The 18,658-nt window shown below is 42.5% G+C and overlaps 1 protein-coding gene across 5 annotated transcripts in view; it reads right to left on the bottom strand.

The window, feature by feature from the left end:
- Nucleotides 1-18,658, bottom strand: part of pdzd2.S (PDZ domain containing 2 S homeolog) — a 200,281-nt gene that overhangs the window by 90,222 nt on the left and 91,401 nt on the right. Inside the window, exon 1 of one of the 5 annotated variants that reach the window (XM_018244543.2) lies at nucleotides 10,125-10,323. The exons of the other annotated variants lie outside the window; for them this stretch is intronic. The gene's annotated coding sequence lies outside the window, so the exon portion shown is untranslated. Of the gene's footprint in view, nucleotides 1-10,124; nucleotides 10,324-18,658 lie in introns of those variants that run through there. 5 annotated transcript variants of the gene reach the window in all.

The raw sequence follows: 18,658 nt of genomic DNA, 5'->3' as shown, positions 1-18,658 counted from the left end.
TCATATATATTCTAAGCAATATTCCCATTTCTATTCATTTTATGAAGGTTTTAAAGGAGAAGGAAAGGTTAAAAGAAAGTAAGCTTTTTCAGAAAGGTCTATATAAATACACCAGTAAACCCTCAAAGTAATGCTGCTCTGAGTCCACATTTCTTTCCTTCTATTGTGTACTCATGGGCTTCTGTATCAGACTTCCTGTTTTCAGCATAAACCTCCAGGGCTTGGGCTTGAGCATGCTCAGTTTGCTTCTCTCCCCCTCCCTCCTCCCCTCCCTGATGTAATCTGAGCTCAAATCAGCAAGAACTTCAGGACTTGACAAAAGGCCATTTGGCCTGAAACGTTGCAGTGATGCCCCTTTGAAGGATGAATAAAGGCGTTTTAAATATAAAGAGTTTTGTTGGTGCTGTCCTGAAGTTCTTGCTGATTTGTGGTGCCAGTGGAAAGTGGCCACTGGTCGACGTGCACCACCCCTTTAAAGGAGTGAAAATCGTTGCGCTGACTATCGGTCTACTATGTAATCTGAGCTCAAGGCAGGAAGTGATGTCACAGCAAGGAAATATGGCAGCTGCTATCCCAAACAAACAGAGACACTGTCTAGAGCTGTTTACTCCGGTATGGTAAAGCATTCTAAAGAATAAAAATGGTGTTCTAGATTGTACTGTTTTGGCTAATCTATTGGCAACAAACTGCCTTCGTAGCTTTCCTTCTCCTTTAAAGTTATTTGTAAATGCAATTGCCATTTATCCTTTCGTTTTCTCTGGGTTTTGGATTTTTTGAGACAGTGTCTTGGGAGATCGTTATGCTCCTGGTTTGTTAAAGGGGTTGTTCATCTTAATATTAACTTTTAGTATGTTGTAGAGAGTGATAGTCAGACAATTTGCAATCAGTCTATTATTTGTCATTTTTGAGTTAATTCACTTTTTACTCCACAGCTTACAATTTCAGCAATCCAGTTGCTAGGGTCTGAATAGGACTGGAATATGAATAGGAGAGGCTTGATTAGTAAGAGGAATACTAAAAAGTAACAATAACAATACATTCATAGCCTTACAAAGCATTTGTGTTTTAGATGGGGTCAGTGACCCCCATTTGTAAGCTGGAAAGTGTCAGAAGAAGAAGGAGGCAAATAAATGAAAATATATAGAAGTATGGGACCAGAATGCTTGGGACCTGGGGTTTTCCGGATAACGTGTCTGTCCGTAATTTGGATCTTCCTACTTACTAGAAAATTATTTAAACATTAAATAAACCCAATAGGCTGGTTTTGCTTCCAATAAGGATTAATTATATCTTAGTTGGGATCAAGTACAATTTACTGTTTTATTATTACTGAGAAAACGGGGATTATTTGGATACAATGGGAGCCTTTCCGTAATTTGGAGCTTTCTGGTTTACGGGTTTCCAGATAGGGATGCACCTAATCCACTATTTTGGATTCGGCCGAACCCTCGAATTCGGCGAAATACCGGTAAAACAGCTGGATAAGAAAACACATGGCCCTTTGCAGCAGATATAGCAGTGCAGATTTACAGCAGATAAATGGACGACATAGGACTGATGCACCTCTGCAAGGTAAATCTATGCACAATTAACTCTTCAGGGGCTTCAGTTAACCTTAATACTTACTGAAAAGTGAAAACAATTGGTAAGGACACTTGTACCATTTCAGTGTCAAAGCTGTATTTTTCTTTTTTTCTTCTTTTATTTCTCAGGAGGCAAATATTTAAACAAGTTCCTGTTAATTGTGTGGGTTTTATTCCCCAAGCAGGTGACTAATTATGATTCTCTTTAATTATAATTGGAGATTCTACGATTTCAGTGTCAACTTGTCTCAACAAGCCTGTTCCTGCGTGCGACACCTTCCCATTCTGGCAAACAATAGCTATACCCATTCCAGCTCGCCGGCACAAGGAGTGCTTTCACATTCTCTTTAGCCTATGGCCCATTACAAGGCTGATCACAGACTGGCAGAACACCGCCTGGCAGAACACTGCCTGGCAGAACACCGCCTGGCAGAACACCGCCTGGCAGAACACCGCCTGGCAGAACACCGCCTGGCAGAACACCGCCTGGCAGAACACCGCCTGGCAGAACACAGACTGGCAGAACACAGACTGGCAGAACACAGACTGGCAGAACACAGACTGGCAGAACACAGACTGGCAGAACACAGACTGGCAGAACACAGACTGGCAGAAAACAGACTGGCAGAAAACAGACTGGCAGAAAACTGACTGGCAGAAAACTGACTGGCAGAAAACTGACTGGCAGAAAACTGACTGGCAGAATACAGTCTGGCAGAATACAGACTGGAAGAAAACAGACTGGAAGAAAACAGACTGGCGGAACACAGACTGGCATATCCGCTATAGAAAAATTAGAAGGACGGTAGTTTACACCAGAGTCTTTAACCCTATAGGTCGGGAGGGTCAGTGGGTAGCAATGGGTCACCCATTCTGTCACAAACAAGGAACAGGTATGGGACCTGTTATCCAGAATATTCACTGGGGTTTTCCGGAACCTTCTGCATAACTTAAGTCTACTAAAAAATCCAATACGATTGTTTTCCTTCCAATAAGGAGTAATTATATCTTAGTTTTAGGGATGCACCAAATCCACTTTTTTGGATTCGGCCGAACCCCCGAATCCTTCATGAAGGATTCGGCCGAATACCGAACCGAATCCGAATTTGCATATGCAAATTAGGGGTGGGAAGGGGAAAACATTTTGTACTTCCTTGTTTTCTGACAAAAAGACACGCAATTTCCCTCCCCGCCCCTAATTTGCATATGCAAATTAGGATTCGGATTCGGTTCGGCCGGACAGAAGGAGTCGGCCGAATCCGAATCCTGCTGAAAAAGGCCGAATCCCGAACCGAATCCTGGATTCGGTGCATCCCTACTTAGTTTAGATCAAGTACAAGCTACTGTTTTCTTATTACCGAGAAAAAGGAAATCAATTTTTCAAATCCTGAATTATTTGCTTAAAATGGACTCTACGGGAGATGAGCTTTCTGGATAACGAGTTTCCGGATACCGGATCACATACCTCTACAATATATTAATTTGTAGCAAATTAAAATGGTCTATCAGAGGAGAACTGAGCCCAAATCCACTGGGGGAAGATGAAATTGAGTAAGCACCCCCTAGTAACAATTTTTAATTCTAAGTGTTGGTAAGACAAATAGCGGTACATAATGTATTCCCTGTTAATATTCTCATTAAACGAATACAAACAGAAAAGGTAGATAAAAACCAACCTGACTAACTGCATTGATCCAGTGACTGTGAACTACAATCCCTTTGGGACCAGCCGAGGATGCTGGGAGTTTCTGAACTTTTGACATGTGATTATTATAAACATTTCATTTCCTGAAGGGCTGAACCATAAAGTTAAACCCGAATGCAGAAATAAGAGCGACCTACCTCAGCAGGGGCCCTCGTGGTGGCAACAGAAACAAACCCTTTCCCTTAAGCACCAAAATAATCCGCCGTTACGCCCGAGAAACAGGGAAGTCCCACGCAGAGGGGCTGAAGTTAGAGTTTATTGTAAGGAAGGGAACGAGCCATGTGATTGGTTGATGTGGGCTGAAGCGAGGGGATCGGCAAACTCACAGTCATTTGACTTCCCCTAATCCCCTACACATGGTATTTCATTAAATTAAATATTTATCTATCCCTTTCTTTAGAATAAGTGTAAATCATCTGTTTCAATTCCATTTGGGAACAGCGTGTGGGAGGGCTTTAGAAAGAAAAAGCGACATAGCAATGGATATAGAAAATAAAAGCTTCGATTTGTACAAAAAAATGAAAAATAATTAACAGTAAAATCAAATAAACTGACATTTAATCTAGAGCCAGGAATCATTATTGGAGACTCCAAGCAAATATCACCCAATTGATTTGAGCCTGATTGCTGCTGTATGAGTCAACACATACGGTAACCCTACGACAAAGATATCAATCCTCAAACACTCTGAAACCTCCATTGTTTGCAGAACTGGCTTTTGTGGGTCAGTTCAGAGAACCTCATCAATGGTTGGCGCTGTCCTTGGTCATGCAGGTAGCTCTATACTTTTCGGATTTGGGAATTATTTACAGGGATGTTACAGGGCACAGCCAAGCTCAACCTGAATGGATAATACAAGGGCATTATAATGTCTGGTTACTAGGGTAAACGGGCCTCTAGCAACTGGATTATAAGAATACAAATTCCAATCTGGGAGCTGCTGAACACTAACCACAAAGAATAATTGAAAAAAAGTTGCAAGGTGAAATCCTTTGAAACTAAAACAAATATATTTGCAGAAATAAGTGACTTTGAAAGTGAATTTCTTCTTCTATATAAAATATTAATAGAGCATTTCCACTCTTCTCTTTGTCCCCTGCACAGGAATATGATATAAGCTGCCATAATATCTGTTTGGGGATGAGAAGAACATACACACAGGTATAGATTTCCTGCACGCTTCTCCATAAAGAGCAATTCATTAGAAAGCCCTGGGGCAAAGCAAACATTACAATTATTTATTGTGCCGGGCCCTTTCATCGTGCTCTGACCGCTCTCCAAATAGCCTGAAATCTAAAATATTTGCTCAGAGCGATGCTATTATACCGCAAAGCTGGAAATGAGAAATTCCCCATAAACCACAGAAAGGGTGAGACACGATCTGCCCCAGAGCACAGACACGCCAGAGACATCTCTCATCTGCGAGGGAGGTGCTGGGCGTTGTAGTTGAACAACAGTTTGGAGGGCAATTTGTTTTGTGTGTTAAGGCCAATGTGCATTTGTTCGCCCAGATAACCTATCATTCTTTTCAGGTCAGTATCTTAACTAAAAATTACTGGCCACACACCCAAATCTGTAAAGGGTGCCCCAAATCCAGATAGCAGTAAGTTTTGAAAAGATATACTGAAAGTACACATCAATCAAGATCCCACTGGGCCCTTCTGCCCCCTAATTTTATGCCCATTCATTGTAAGGGCAGAGACACACGGTCAGAATTGGGGAGATTAATCGCCCGGCGACAAATCTCTTCTTCGAGGCGACTAATCTCCCCGAACTATAAATCTCCGGTGGAATGGCACTCGGAGCGCTTCGTTTTCCGAAGTCACCCGGCGCAAAGACGGGGAGGCAGTTCAGGGGGAGATTAGTCGCCCCAAGAATAGGAGATTTGTTGCCGGGCGACTAATCTCCCCTAATTTGACCAGGTGTCTCTGCCCTAAGAACACAATAACGAAAAAATACACAAATCCATCAAGTTCAACCTTTTAACTCTATTTTAACCTGCCTAACTGCCAGTTGATCCAGAGGAAGGTTAAAAACCCCACCTGAAGCCTCTCCAATTTGCCTCAGAGGGGGGAAAAAAGTTCTTCTTGGCTCCAAAACGGCAATGGGACCAGTCCCTGGACTCTTTATCTTTTTATCTTGAAGGATGTTGCTTGAACCATTGCCTGGTTAAATGGTGAGAGACACAAGAACCTGTGCAGAAGACAATAAAGCAACTGGGAGCGACAATGCAGTTATTATAGCGAGTACTACCTTGAAACAGAGCCAGGCCAAGTAGTATTGCTGCCCAAGGCTATATGAATTGGCCCAATATCCCACTAACTGGCCCCCTGTCCTCTCACCCCCCACCCATCCGTGATTAGTTGGTCTGGCCTAGGACATGAGGGGTGCAAGCCTAGATACCAAGATCTGAGATACTGAGATTAGGGGAGAACAGTTTTCACCCCCTTAGATATTTGTGGTTCAGCTTGATGACTGGTATAGCCACGTTTTCATTACCTGATCAAATAACTTATATCCATGTGCCAATGTGTAAATCATGTAAGAATCAAAGAACCAAAAGTGGCAAAAAAAACAGATGCTGAGAAGTGGTTGGTGTTGATCTCTAGTTGTATTTTTCAAAAACACACTACCCAGGGCCATGAGCCACTGTCCTTAAAGGGCAAATTGTCTCGGATAACCGCTGGAACCCTAGAACCAGTGGTTGTGGTTTTCAGCTTAGAGTGGAGGTTCAATCCTGGGTAGTAGAACCCCTTAGCTCACAACAAGGTCATAGATATAGGAAAATGTTGGTGTATAAGCCACCCAGCCATTGTTCCAAGAATATCTAGGACAGAAAATACGTGTTCATCCCAAATCTCACCCTAGGTGACCTTCAAGTTGGGTTTCCAGGATTATCTAAAATAATAAAATCATTCTCAAAGATCTCCCAAACTGACCTTCCTGCTGAGCCCCCCTACCACTGCTCCTGGGGGGAAATAGCCATAGTTTGGGACCCACTGCACTAGAGTGGCGTGTGTTTGCCATTACTAGTACAAGATCAATCATGCAGAAAAAAATAGAGCTGTTAGAAGTTGAGAAGGATCATCTCACCATAACTAGACAACATGTCTTATGGCAATAGTGGTCCTTCAAGGAGTCTTGATTTTCCATTAGCACGGAGCAAATACAGACAGTATACAAATACAACTGTGCACACTTAACTTACTCCCCTTGATTAATTCATCAGTTTTACAATGTCATAGCTGCTCAATTTCTTTGGGTTAATTTTCAATATGATGTCGAGAGTGATATTCTGACACAATTTGCAATTGGTTTTTCTTATTTGCTGTGTTTGAGTTATTCAGCAGCTCTACAGTTTGCAATTTCAGCACTCTGGTTGCCAGGGTCCAAATTACCCTAGTAACCATGCTTTAATTTGAATAAGAGACTGGAATATGAATAGAAGGGGGCCCGAGTAGAAAGACGAGGAATACAAAGTAGAAATACTAATACATTTGTTGCCTTATAGAGCATTTGTTTTTTTAGATGGGGTCAATGACCTCCGTTTGAAAGCTGGAAAGAGCCAGAAAAAAAAGGCACTAACCAATAAATCATGAAGACCAATTAAAAAGGTGCTGAGAAATGGCCATTCTGTAACATACTAAAAGTTAAGTGAAATACCCTTTTAGGGTGGTGGCACACCTGAAGATTTGGGGGAGATTAGTCATGCAGCGACAAATCTCTCCTTCGGGCGACTAATCTCCTCTAAATGCCTTCTCAGCAGGGTTGTGAATCGCCGGTGGGACGGCATTCGGATCTCTTCATTTTCCGAAGTCACCTAAAATTGCCTCACGAGGAAACGTCGGATGACTTCAGAAAACCGAGGCGATCCGTACGCCATCCCACCAGCAAGAATGTGAATCGCATTTCGCGGAGATTAGTCGACTGAAGAAGAGATTTGTCGATGGGCGACTAATCGCCTCCGGATATTCAGGTGTGCCACCACCCTTAAAGGAGAAACAATCCCTAGATCTCCCTCCTTCCCCCCAGCCTAGCTGCCCGCCCGGACAAATGCCCCTCTTTACTTACCCCTCGGTGCAGATTCTGTCCAGCAGCGTTTACGGGGCGCCATCTTCTTCTCTTCGGTAATCTTCATTACATGCACAGTTGGAGCAATTTTCTGCTTCATGACAACTGCGCATGTGCCGAAACTCACGAAAATTTACGAAGCGCCGGTCTCATTCCAAAGATTACCGAAGCGGCTGAAGATGTCACCCGTGAACTCCACTGGAAAGAATCTGCACTGGGAGGAAGAGGGGGGTCAATGTAGGGGAGGGAGGTCTATGTAGGGTAGGGGGGATAGGGTTTTTTTTATTAAGGGTTTGTTTCTCCTTTAAAGATGAAGGGATGAAGGTAGCCCATCTTTGTTTCCCACTTATGGGCACAGCTGCTGCAGTTGGGACTAGGGACAAGATCCTCCAAGATCCAGCCATGTCTATCAGGGGGCAGAGGGTTCATGTGTTTGTTGGAGTTTAAGTCACAGGCAGGAAGACCAAGACTAAAGGATCAGACATGGGATCACGTAGAATTGATGAGCGGAGACAAACTAAACAGGAAGCAGCAGGGGAAACGTATAGAAGGTCATCGTCTCCGTCACATTCAGCTTCTTGTTTTTCCTTTTCTTTCACATCCCATGTGACTTGGGTTTTGACCCGAATCAGAATTTCTATTTCCCAACTGTTCCAGAGCACTGAGAATTCAAGTGCTGGTTGTGTTTTTGGGCAGGACAAGGAATAATGAACCCCTAACTAAAATTTAGAATGTTCAGATGTTGATGAACTATAGCTCCTAATCATCTCATGCGCCATAAGTAATTATCTATTCCCAGCCATAATCCATAGGGTTATAAGGTTATCAGCAAGTCCCAGCATGGAAAGGGTTACAGAGACCAGCATGGGAAGGGGAAGAAATGAGGCTGATTAGTAATTATTCCAGATTCTAATTACATGGCAACTCAAAAGTCAGTGGATTCTGCATCAGAATTGAATAATCAGCCCTGTAGCATCAGACAAACCTCATTTTCTGCTGGATAATTAGTGACGAGCCTTAAGCTTAGCTTCTCAACAGCCAATCAGAGCCCACTGAGCATGTGAGTGTCACAGACACTTTCCAAGATGGTGACCCCCTGTGACAAGTTTGAAGTCCTGGATCATTGCTGCTATTGACAAACTGAAACTTTAGCCTATAAGTTCACTATATAAAATATGCCATTTTTAGCCATATTTGTTTTTAGGGTTAAGTTCTCCTTTAATCACAGTGAGTCAATAAATATATGTGTGAGCCCCAGTGCACCTGCAGTTTCTACCCTGACTCACAACTGTGCTCATATTGCTACATTTTTCATTGTTCATAAAACGTGGCTTTTTTCCTGCTATTCTGCTGCTTCTTCCTATTTAAAGGGGAAGCGAACCATAAAACCTGATTTACAAACTTAAAAAAAAACGTTCATAGCAACTTCTCAAATTGGTATATTTTATGGTTTTTGAATGATTCACCTGCATCTGCCTCATTTCAGCCTTTTGCCGATGCTTTTCTCTTTGTCACTGAATATTATGATTAAGTGACGCTGCCACGTTAGCTACAGTATATATGCGCTTTATAGGATAGTATGGTCGTTTCAGGTGTTAACTGCTGTCGAACCTAATGAACCACACAGTAAAACAGTTCTGTAAAGGGGAACACCCCAATCCCCCAATTAATAATGAAAGAAAATATCATTCTAGGTAACTTTCCAAACAATTCATTTTTTTTAAAAGTGATTTGTAACCCTGGAAATCCTTAGTCCTTCAAGTCTATCAGTCAGCTAAAGTATATTGTGTCAGGTGTCAAAAACAGCAATACCCGATTCCTATGTAGTCATAAGATACCTGAAGTCGGATTCCCTTTTTTGTGACAGTACAGGTATTGGACCCGTTATCCAGAATGTTTGGCACCTGGGGTTTTCCATATAATGTTCTTTCCATTATTTGGATCTTCATGCCTTAAATCTACTAAAAAATCATGTAAACATTACATAAACCTAATAATCTAATAAGGATTAATTATATCTTAGTCGGGTACAAGTACAAGGTATCATCATTTTGTTGCTGTAGAGAAAAAAGGAAATCATTTTTTAAATTCTGGATTATTTGATTATAATGAAGTCTATGGGAGCCAGCTTTTTCCTCAGAGCATTCTGGACAATGGGTTTCTGGATAATCGATCCCATACACGTACAAAATTTTGTTTCTATATTACGCTGGAAGGATTTGCAGAGAAAAGACTGTATTCTGCACTGGGGTCAGTTTCTGAGCATAAATTATTATTATAAGCCCTTGCCTGCCGGAGGCTCACTAGTGCCCTCTATAGACACAATTTGCAATGCACAAGGGCTCACACTGCTCCATGCTATTCCTGTGTCAGCTGTGTCCCAAAATACTTAACTTTTGCCTATTTTTGTCAATTCAGCCCCCCTTTTATGGCCCATCCTGTGCCCAGACCCCCCCACACCTTCATTACAGAGAAATAATTGATATTCATCCCCAAGTCTTATCCTGGGATAAGGTACAGCGTTAAAAAACAGGATTCATAACACAAAATAACCATTAAAGTCTAACTATCCCCCAAATTACTATTCAGGGACAGGCTGCAAACCAGACCCAAATTTCTAAGAAGTGTCAGGTCTGGGAGAAACTATAAGAAAGATGCCGGGGGGGGAAGTGGGTGTCCAGGGCAGGAGAAGCAACAGACAGAGAGCTACAGTCGCACAGGGAGTCCCCGGTGCATGAGAGCAATCACAGTTTACCTGCACTTACCCTTTAGTGCCTTTTTTTTTTGTTTTTTAAGGCTGAAGCCTTTTAGTGTCCCTCCGAGGCGATACAGACAGAAGCCATAGATCTCTGGTGGCCCTTGGCATAATCCTAGGGTATCCGCTGCAGGGATCCAGTCTGGTTTCCCCACATCTCAGGCTGACGGGGTCGGAGTGATACACACATGCTGCCTCCGCTGTGGTGCCTTCACTTACTTCCCCCGCAGCAGCAGCAACAACCACAGGCTCACACCAGCCACACCTACCCCACTGCATGAGCCCTCATTAACCCCTTCCCTGCCACAGCCAGCACTGCCCAGAAAATACACCATAAACCAATTTATCCTTAAAATATACAAAAAATAAAATGCACAGAGCCAGCGATGTCTGGTACAAAAGTGAAAAAGGCAAACAAGCAAGAAATTGAGAAGAGAGCACATGAGTTCAGTTCCACTCGTTGGCAAAGTCACCCACTGCAGCACCCATTGCCCAGTCTAATGGGCAGACACAATCAAACTGGGGCTGGAAAAATCAGACAGTGTTGTTTTCTATGCTGTGCCAATTGCGCAGGGTACACTGGCGATTGTAGATTTAATGCCACAGGTGACTAGAGACAGAGAATGAGGGACATTAGGGTCGTGAAGAGTATTTGAGAGCAGGGTCTCTAAACCCTGCCAGGGAATTAATATAGGATGCTCTAAAATATTTGGATTAATGCACCAGTGCAGCACTGAATAAAACAAAATATTAAAGGGAAACTATCGCGAAAATGAAAATTTCATATAAGGCTTCAGCATACTGAAATAATAAACTTTTTAAATACAATTAATTAAATATTCTGCATTGGTTCTGAAATAATCACGTTTATCTTCACTATCCCTCTCTCAGCATCTGTTTCTCCTCATTCTGTCTTCATTCAGCAGTTGGGTGTCAGATATTCATTGACAGTTAGATCCAATATATCTTATAGGGGGGCTCCTTTTGCCTAGAAGATGTATTAGAGCTCACTCTATTAAAATCACCAGACACCATGTCTCTCTACATGCAGGATTTGTGCAAAAGGCAGTTATTTTGTTAGATTGTGTTTGTACTGGAATCAGTTATTTGAGTGAGCTCTAATTCATCTGCTAGGAAATGAGCCCCCTATAAGATATATTGGATCTAACTGTCAATGATTATATGACACCCAACTGCTGCATGAAGAGAGAATGATGAGAAACAGATGCTGAGAGAGGGATAGTGAAGATAAACTTGATTATTTCAGAAATGATATTAATGTACCTTAAATGACTGGAGTCACGGAGACATTCCCAACATTGCCAAATGGAAAAGCAACGCCCTCTCCATTAAACCACACCTACACATACCTGGCCTGACCTAAGCCCCAGTCATTAGAGGGCAAGTCCAAGAATAGCAGTAATTGTGCAAAAATGCTCTGGTTGCAAACTGCTTATCATTTATACAATTCAAAGACCAGAACATTAAGCAGTGGGGACAGATCACTTCATAATTACCTTTGATGGGGAAATGTAATTAAAGTTGCAACATTTACTTGGGGGTCTAGTAACCAATCAGATGGTAGCAATACTGTTTAATTGTCTGAATGCAAATATCCAATTGATTTACTAGACCTGGTCGCCTGTTTGGAAATAAACAATCAATACCCATTATATACACTTGCATGTCCTATACAAATCCTGATGCATTATACAAAAGTTTCTGTTTTTATAGAACTGCTGCGTTTCAGATTCATAAATGGATCAGTCAAATGGAGTGTTAGCTTATATGTCCAACATATTTGAATATCAAAGATTTTAAACACTTATTCTTCCAGCAGTTCTAAACTACAACTCCCAGCATCCTCCAACAATGAAGTGGATGAATCTTGATAATGGCTTTTCACCAATGTGGTCATTATATTTTGAGTGGTGTTTAAGGGGGGGGGCAAAGCAGGTTACAAGGATGAAATTGACAGACTATAGGTACCGGCCCTTGTCTCTAAATGAATGAAACAGGCCCTACCTTTAAATGAATGACAGTCGGAAACAGCACTTGCTGAATGTAAATCCCTGAAAAAACCCAAATCCAAACACTTAAATGCATTAGGATTAACAAGAGCCCAGTCTTATCCATTCAATAACATTGCAGAGCAACTGCCAGCTAGAAACCATCAGCCCTGTTTGTGCAAGTCAATGAGCTCACTGAGTGATGTCTTGCAAAGTGCTGCCCGGAGGAGCCAAAATAGTGGGATCCAAAACAACTGATTAAAGGGATACTGTCATGGGAAAAAGCATTTTTTTCAAAATGAATCAGTTAATAGTGCTGCTCCAGCAGAATTTTGCGCTGAAATCCATTTCTCAAAAGAGCAAAGAGATTTTTTTTATATTCAATTTTGAAATCTGACATGGGCATGTAAACCCTTCAGACATATTGTCAATTTCCCAGCTGCCCCAAGTCATGTGACTTGTGCTCTGATAAACTTCAATCACTCTTTACTGCTGTACTGCAAGTTGGAGTGATATCACCCCTCCCTTTTCCCCCCCAGCAGCCAAACAAAAGAACAATGGGAAGGTAACCAGATAACAGCTCCCTAACACAAGATAACAGCTGCCTGGTAGATCTAAGAACAACACTCAATAGTAAAAACCCATGTCCCACTGAGACACATTCAGTTACATTGAGAAGGAAAAACAGCAGCCTGCCAGAAGGAATTTCTCTCCTAAAGTGCAGGCACAAGTCACATGACCAGGGGCAGCTGGGAAATTGACAAAATGTCTAGCCCCATGTCAGAATTCAAAATTGAATATAAAAAAATCTGTTTGCTCTTTTGAAAAATGGATTTCAGTGCAGAATTCTGCTGGAGCAGCACTATTAACTGATGCGTTTTGAAAAAAACATGTTTTCCGATGACAGGATCCCTTTAATGATTGGAACTATCTGCATTCCAAAATAAACAGGACAGCACTGATTTGCCCTTACAAATCCTGGCAACCCAAAACTAACAGTGGCGATTGAGGAAACCCAAAGCAACTCAAAGAGGATCCCAAACCAAAAACTTTTGCTTTTGCCAAATAAAAGAAAATGGAATTTTAACCAACTTTCCAATATACAGTCATTGAACATTTTCATTGGTTTTACATTTGAAAGCTGTATGTGTTTATCGCTTTACCTGCTCTGGTTCTGGAGTCCATTCTTCTCCGATAGCAATTACATTAACAAATAGAATTACTTTTTCTTTCAGTGTGAAAATAAAAAGGTTTTGGGTGGAGTTCCTCTTTAATTTACTTAATTGTTCCCCCTCTAGTGCTTTCCAGCAGCTCATTAAGCAAAAAAGGAACGTCAGTGACTAATGTATCAGGTGTAACCGTGAACTTTAATGAGGCTCAATAGGGGCTCAAGCTGCTGCTATTGAAAAATGTATCCACTAATGTTTCATATTTTAAAGAATTGTCATTATTGGGTCTGAGATTGATTGGCAACACTCTGTGCCCTCCCACTACTGTCTCCTTCAGTTTCTACCAGCTCCTGACCGCTCCAGCATATCATTGGAATAAAATCGGGTCCAGTTATGGTGACAATTGCGGTGCTGTAATTTGATTGCAGCAATCGATTTGCCGTATCATAGGACACAGCAGAAATGAAGAGCCACAAAAGGCCGGTTTCCAGGGCTACTGAAGGAGTAATTGAGTGACAGGACTGTGCGTAACACACATCAAAGCCTCTCGACTAACTCAAGTGTTATTTTAATGTAAAAATCTACAGGGGGGTTGATCCCTTCAGGGAAGAAAGGTTTAAGGGTTTAAGCACACGGGCAGATCCGGGGAGATTGCCACACGAGGAAACTTGGGGCGCCTTCGGAAATCGAAGCGCTGCAGGTGCATTGGCGCAGGCGTTTTCTCATTATAGCAGGGTGAAAGGCAGTTCGGGGAGATTGTCGCCCGCAGCGATTAGTCAGTGACTAAATCTCCCCGAATCTGCCCGTGTGCTTGAACCCTTAAAGAGAAACTGATAAGGCACAGATGATGTTTCCCATTCTTTAATCCTTCACAGATATTGTTCATCATTGAATGGCTCAGTGGAGCTGACAATCTGAGAGTTCCTTAGCAGGCAGCAGAGTCAGTTTTATTGTGAGGCAATTACCCTACCAGCAAATTTTTGGATTATGAGAGGAAAGCAGAGTCCCCAGGGAAATAATGTTTATAAAAACACCATAGTGCCCTACTCTGAATTAAACCCAAGACCAAGACATGCAATTGCAAGGGCAAGCAGAGTAATGGCGGGATAGAAGGGTTATGGCAGAGTAATGGCAGGATAGAAGGGTTATGGCAGAGTAATGGCAGGATAGAAGGGTTATGGCAGAGTAATGGCAGGATAGAAGGGTTATGGCAGAGTAATGGCAGGATAGAAGGGTTATGGCAGAGTAATGGCGGGATAGAAGGGTTATGGCAGAGTAATGGCGGGATAGAAGGGTTATGGCAGAGTAATGGCGGGATAAAAGGGTTATGGCAGAGTAATGGCGGGATAGAAGGGTTATGGCAGAGTAATGGCGGGATAGAAGGGTTATGGAAGAGTAATGGCGGGATAGAAGGGTTATGGCAGAGTAATGGCAGGATAGAAGGGTTATGGCAGAGTAATGGCGGGATAGAAGGGTTATGGCAGAGTAATGGCTGGATAGAATGGTTATGGCAGAGTAATGGCGGGATAGAAGGGTTATGGCAGAGTAATGGCAGGATAGAAGGGTTATGGCAGAGTAATGGCAGGATAGAAGGGTTATGACAGAGTAATGGCGGGATAGAAGGGTTATGGCAGATTAATGGCTGGATAGAATGGTTATGGCAGAGTAATGGTGGGATAGAAGGGTTATGGCAGAGTAATGGCAGGATAGAAGGGTTATGGCAGAGTAATGGCAGGATAGAAGGGTTATGGCAGAGTAATGGCGGGATAGAAGGGTTATGGCAGAGTAATGGCGGGATAGAAGGGTTATGGCAGAGTAATGGCGGGATAGAAGGGTTATGGCATGATTCCCCGCCACGAGGCAATATGGTCTAAATGGGACTATTATACCTCTCAAACTGCCAGGTCCAGGTAAAACTTAAAATGCTGAAACTGAATAAAAATTTTAAGTTGAAAAAAAAAAAAAAAGAAGGGTTATTATGGCAGAGCTAAAAGGGATCGGGCAGAGCAGACAAGCCTGTAGCATAGAAAAAAATGATCTCCCATCGACTTTAATGCACCCCAAGATGCCTTTTTAGAGGAGAATATGGATAAAACAAACAAACTAAAACATGTTGATTGCAGCTCCTCCTACTGGCAGGCAAAGGCACCTCTTTTAAGGGGATACTGCAAGAGCAACAGTTATACTGTACAGGTATGGGATCCGTTATCCGGAAACCCGTTATCCAGAATGATCTGAATTAAAGGTATTACTGCCCATTTTATCCATATTTTTATAAATGGATTTTCTTTTTCTCTGTAATAATAATTTTAAAAAAAAGTACCTTGTACTTGATCCAGGATATAATTAATCCTTATTGGAAGCAAAACCTGCCTATTGGGTTTATATAATGTGTAAAGGTTTTGTTAGTAGACTTAAGGTATGAAGGTTCAAATTACAGAAAGATTTGTTATCTGAAAAACCCCAGGTCCCGAGCATTCTGGATAACGGGTCCTATACCTGTTTAAACAATTGCCACTATCCCACATTTCCAGGTATATCAATGCAGTTATAAAATAATAATTTTTACATTATTTCCAGGCTGCCCCCTTCCTTTTTACTCCGTTGGGTCACAGTAGGCCCCACAGTTATGGAAGCACAGCACTGTATATTCTTCTACTTCCCCACACACACAAGGGGCTTCTATACAGTAAAGGAAAATAGTAGCAGGCATCCTAGTCCCTTATTCTATTCCTGGGAGGAGGCAATATGGCCAGCGAGATGCAGCGCCCTGTCAACAGAACCAAAATACAAAAACAAAAAGCAGACTTGAATACCAGAGAATGCTTAAAAATATTCTAAATATGCATCCAACGTCCCAGGGTTTTGATATCATGTTATTTAAGCAAGAGCTCAGAGGAACAGCTGTACCACATAACCCCCAATACGTTCCCATTGCCTCCTGGGTCATGCTGGCGAGCACCATGGATCCGTCCCAGCTGTGATCTCTGCACAACGGAATTCCACAAGTATTAAACAAAGTGTTTGCTGTTGGTTCATTCCAGTGCTACAGTTCATATACAGCGAGGTATTTCCCACTGACTGGGGCAGCTATAACCTTTCCATGGGGCACTTTTCCATCAGCACAAAGATCCAGTGAGGATAGGTACCCCAGGGTAAGATGGAGTCGTTTGTGATTTTTGTTTTATTTAATGTTTTTTTCTCCACCTTTTCAATTTAGAATTATGTCTGATTTCTAGAGTCTCGTGTGACTGCAGGTTCCACCAAAGCTAAAAACGGGTTTAGCCATGGCAAATAATGACAGGGCTGGGCAGATGTGGCCATGGACAGCATTATTAAAATGATAACTCTGGCGATAGGGTCAACCTCCACCCCAGACCCTGAAATGTTGGCCCATTTACCCACATCTGTAAATACCGGTTTACATAAGTGACACTGTTCTTGAAACAAAAGAGGTCACAGTGTTTTATTGAACAATCAATTAACAAACTACCTGTTTAACCAGAAAGCACACAAATAATTATAATAGCAAGTTACTTTATAGAACTACCCCAAATATATTTCATCATCCACATCCTGATACAGGGATTTTAATTTCTGCAGCCCGACTGACTCAGCAAGTGTAGCAAACTAGGGAAAATGCCTCTAACTTACAATACATGACACCATAGCCCAGGCGCTGAAACGTAAGGTATCCCAAACTCAGAACTATCTCCAAAGTTCAATTCTCTGCCCACTCTTCTGCCTATAGCAGCCGCCTTTGGCTTTGGGCGGAGCCCTCCGTTACTCCAATACCACAAGGACTTAATGTGGGAGAACCAGGGAGAAAGTTCTGGGCAAGCACACAGGGCCCACACCCCCTCAGGGCCCCCTGGCAGCTTGCGCCCCGTATGGAGGTGGGTGGCGGGGCCCTGCTGCACGCCCTGTGCCAGGGCCTGCCCCCCATTAGTTACTTTACTGGGGGAGCTGTCAGTGTAGACAAGAAACAAGTCGGGTCAAAACAAACGGGCAATGCGATACAAAATAACAGAAGCAAAGTGGGGGTCACAGGCCAAGGTCAAAGCTCAGAGCGGTAGCGCAGCACCAAATCAGGATCTGAGGAACGGTCAAACAGACAGGGATCAGTTTCAGGCAGCAGATAGAAAATTCAGGGACAGGCAAGGATCAAAACCGGATATCACAGCTAGAAAATGCACCCAGGAACTTAGGAAAGGACCTTTACTTACTTTGGGCAAAGAAGAAAAGGAAGATGTACCTTTAAATATTTGAATTTTGCACCAATCGCCATAACATCACCGAAGAAAGCGGAGAATCCCCAAGCTCTGCGTGAACCCAAAAGTGCTCATTTAGGAGCAGCGCACGGAAGAAGAAGGTGGGAGCTTCCCCACTAGACCACCAGGTAATAGTCTCACAGGTGCCCCAGTATAACACCACTTAACCTTCTTTTTTCTGGGCCACCAACAGGGGTGTTTTGGTTTTGATTCTGCCCCCCCCTCGCACCCGGATCATATCGGAGCAGGTGTAGGGGGGACCCATCACTAGAGCAGAGAGTGAAATTGCGCTCTCCACACTAGCAGAGACGAAAATCCAATTTAAAAATCAGAATTTCGGCTCCTAAATTTACCAGGAGCTGCTTTTTTCACGCCCCTGGTAAATTGCGGGTTGCTGCCACCTGCAGAGAGTTTCTCAACGTAGCCCCTGGCCACCAATGACCCAATGTGGGACATACAAGCATCTATTTCTGTGCTCCCTTATCCATGGACTTCCTTGCCTCCCCTAACCAAACAGTGTTATAGTAATGGGAGGGATAGAGGTTGCTTCTCTGGCTATTACAACTAGTTGAAATGGTGGAATGTCCCTTTCACATTAACTACACCCCCACCACCACCCCAAGAACTCCCCACCTAACAAGAATGGCTCATTAGGCAAGCAGTGGGGCGAGCCAACAGGTTACTCTACAGCTGAACTATCTTTCTTGGACAGTTCCCCTTCCTTCATCCTAGACTGTAAGCTCTGGGGAGCAGGATCTCCAATTCTTCCAGCCATGAACCTAAAGATGCAATGTCTGCTCCAGGTATAGTAACCTATAGCTCAAATAAACAGGTAGTATTTACTTTAGGAAACCTCAGATTAATTGCTATGGGTTATTAGTAGGAAATGATGTCAGTGTCTTCTAACAAACAATATAGAGTACTATGAGAAGGAAATGGTTATACCGTGGCTTAGGAATAATAAACAATCATAGTATTTGTTTCTTGTCTGACAAAAACAATCCTAATAAATTGAGTTTGCTTTCCCCAGGGAAAGGACAATTCTACTGCTTTTTATGGCAGGAATGAAATAAATGCTACACATATATTTCTGTA

This window comes from Xenopus laevis, chromosome 1S (assembly GCF_017654675.1).
Source record: "Xenopus laevis strain J_2021 chromosome 1S, Xenopus_laevis_v10.1, whole genome shotgun sequence".
NCBI classification, from domain to species: domain Eukaryota; kingdom Metazoa; phylum Chordata; class Amphibia; order Anura; family Pipidae; genus Xenopus; species Xenopus laevis.
This window is presented reverse-complemented; position numbering and strand designations above follow the sequence as displayed.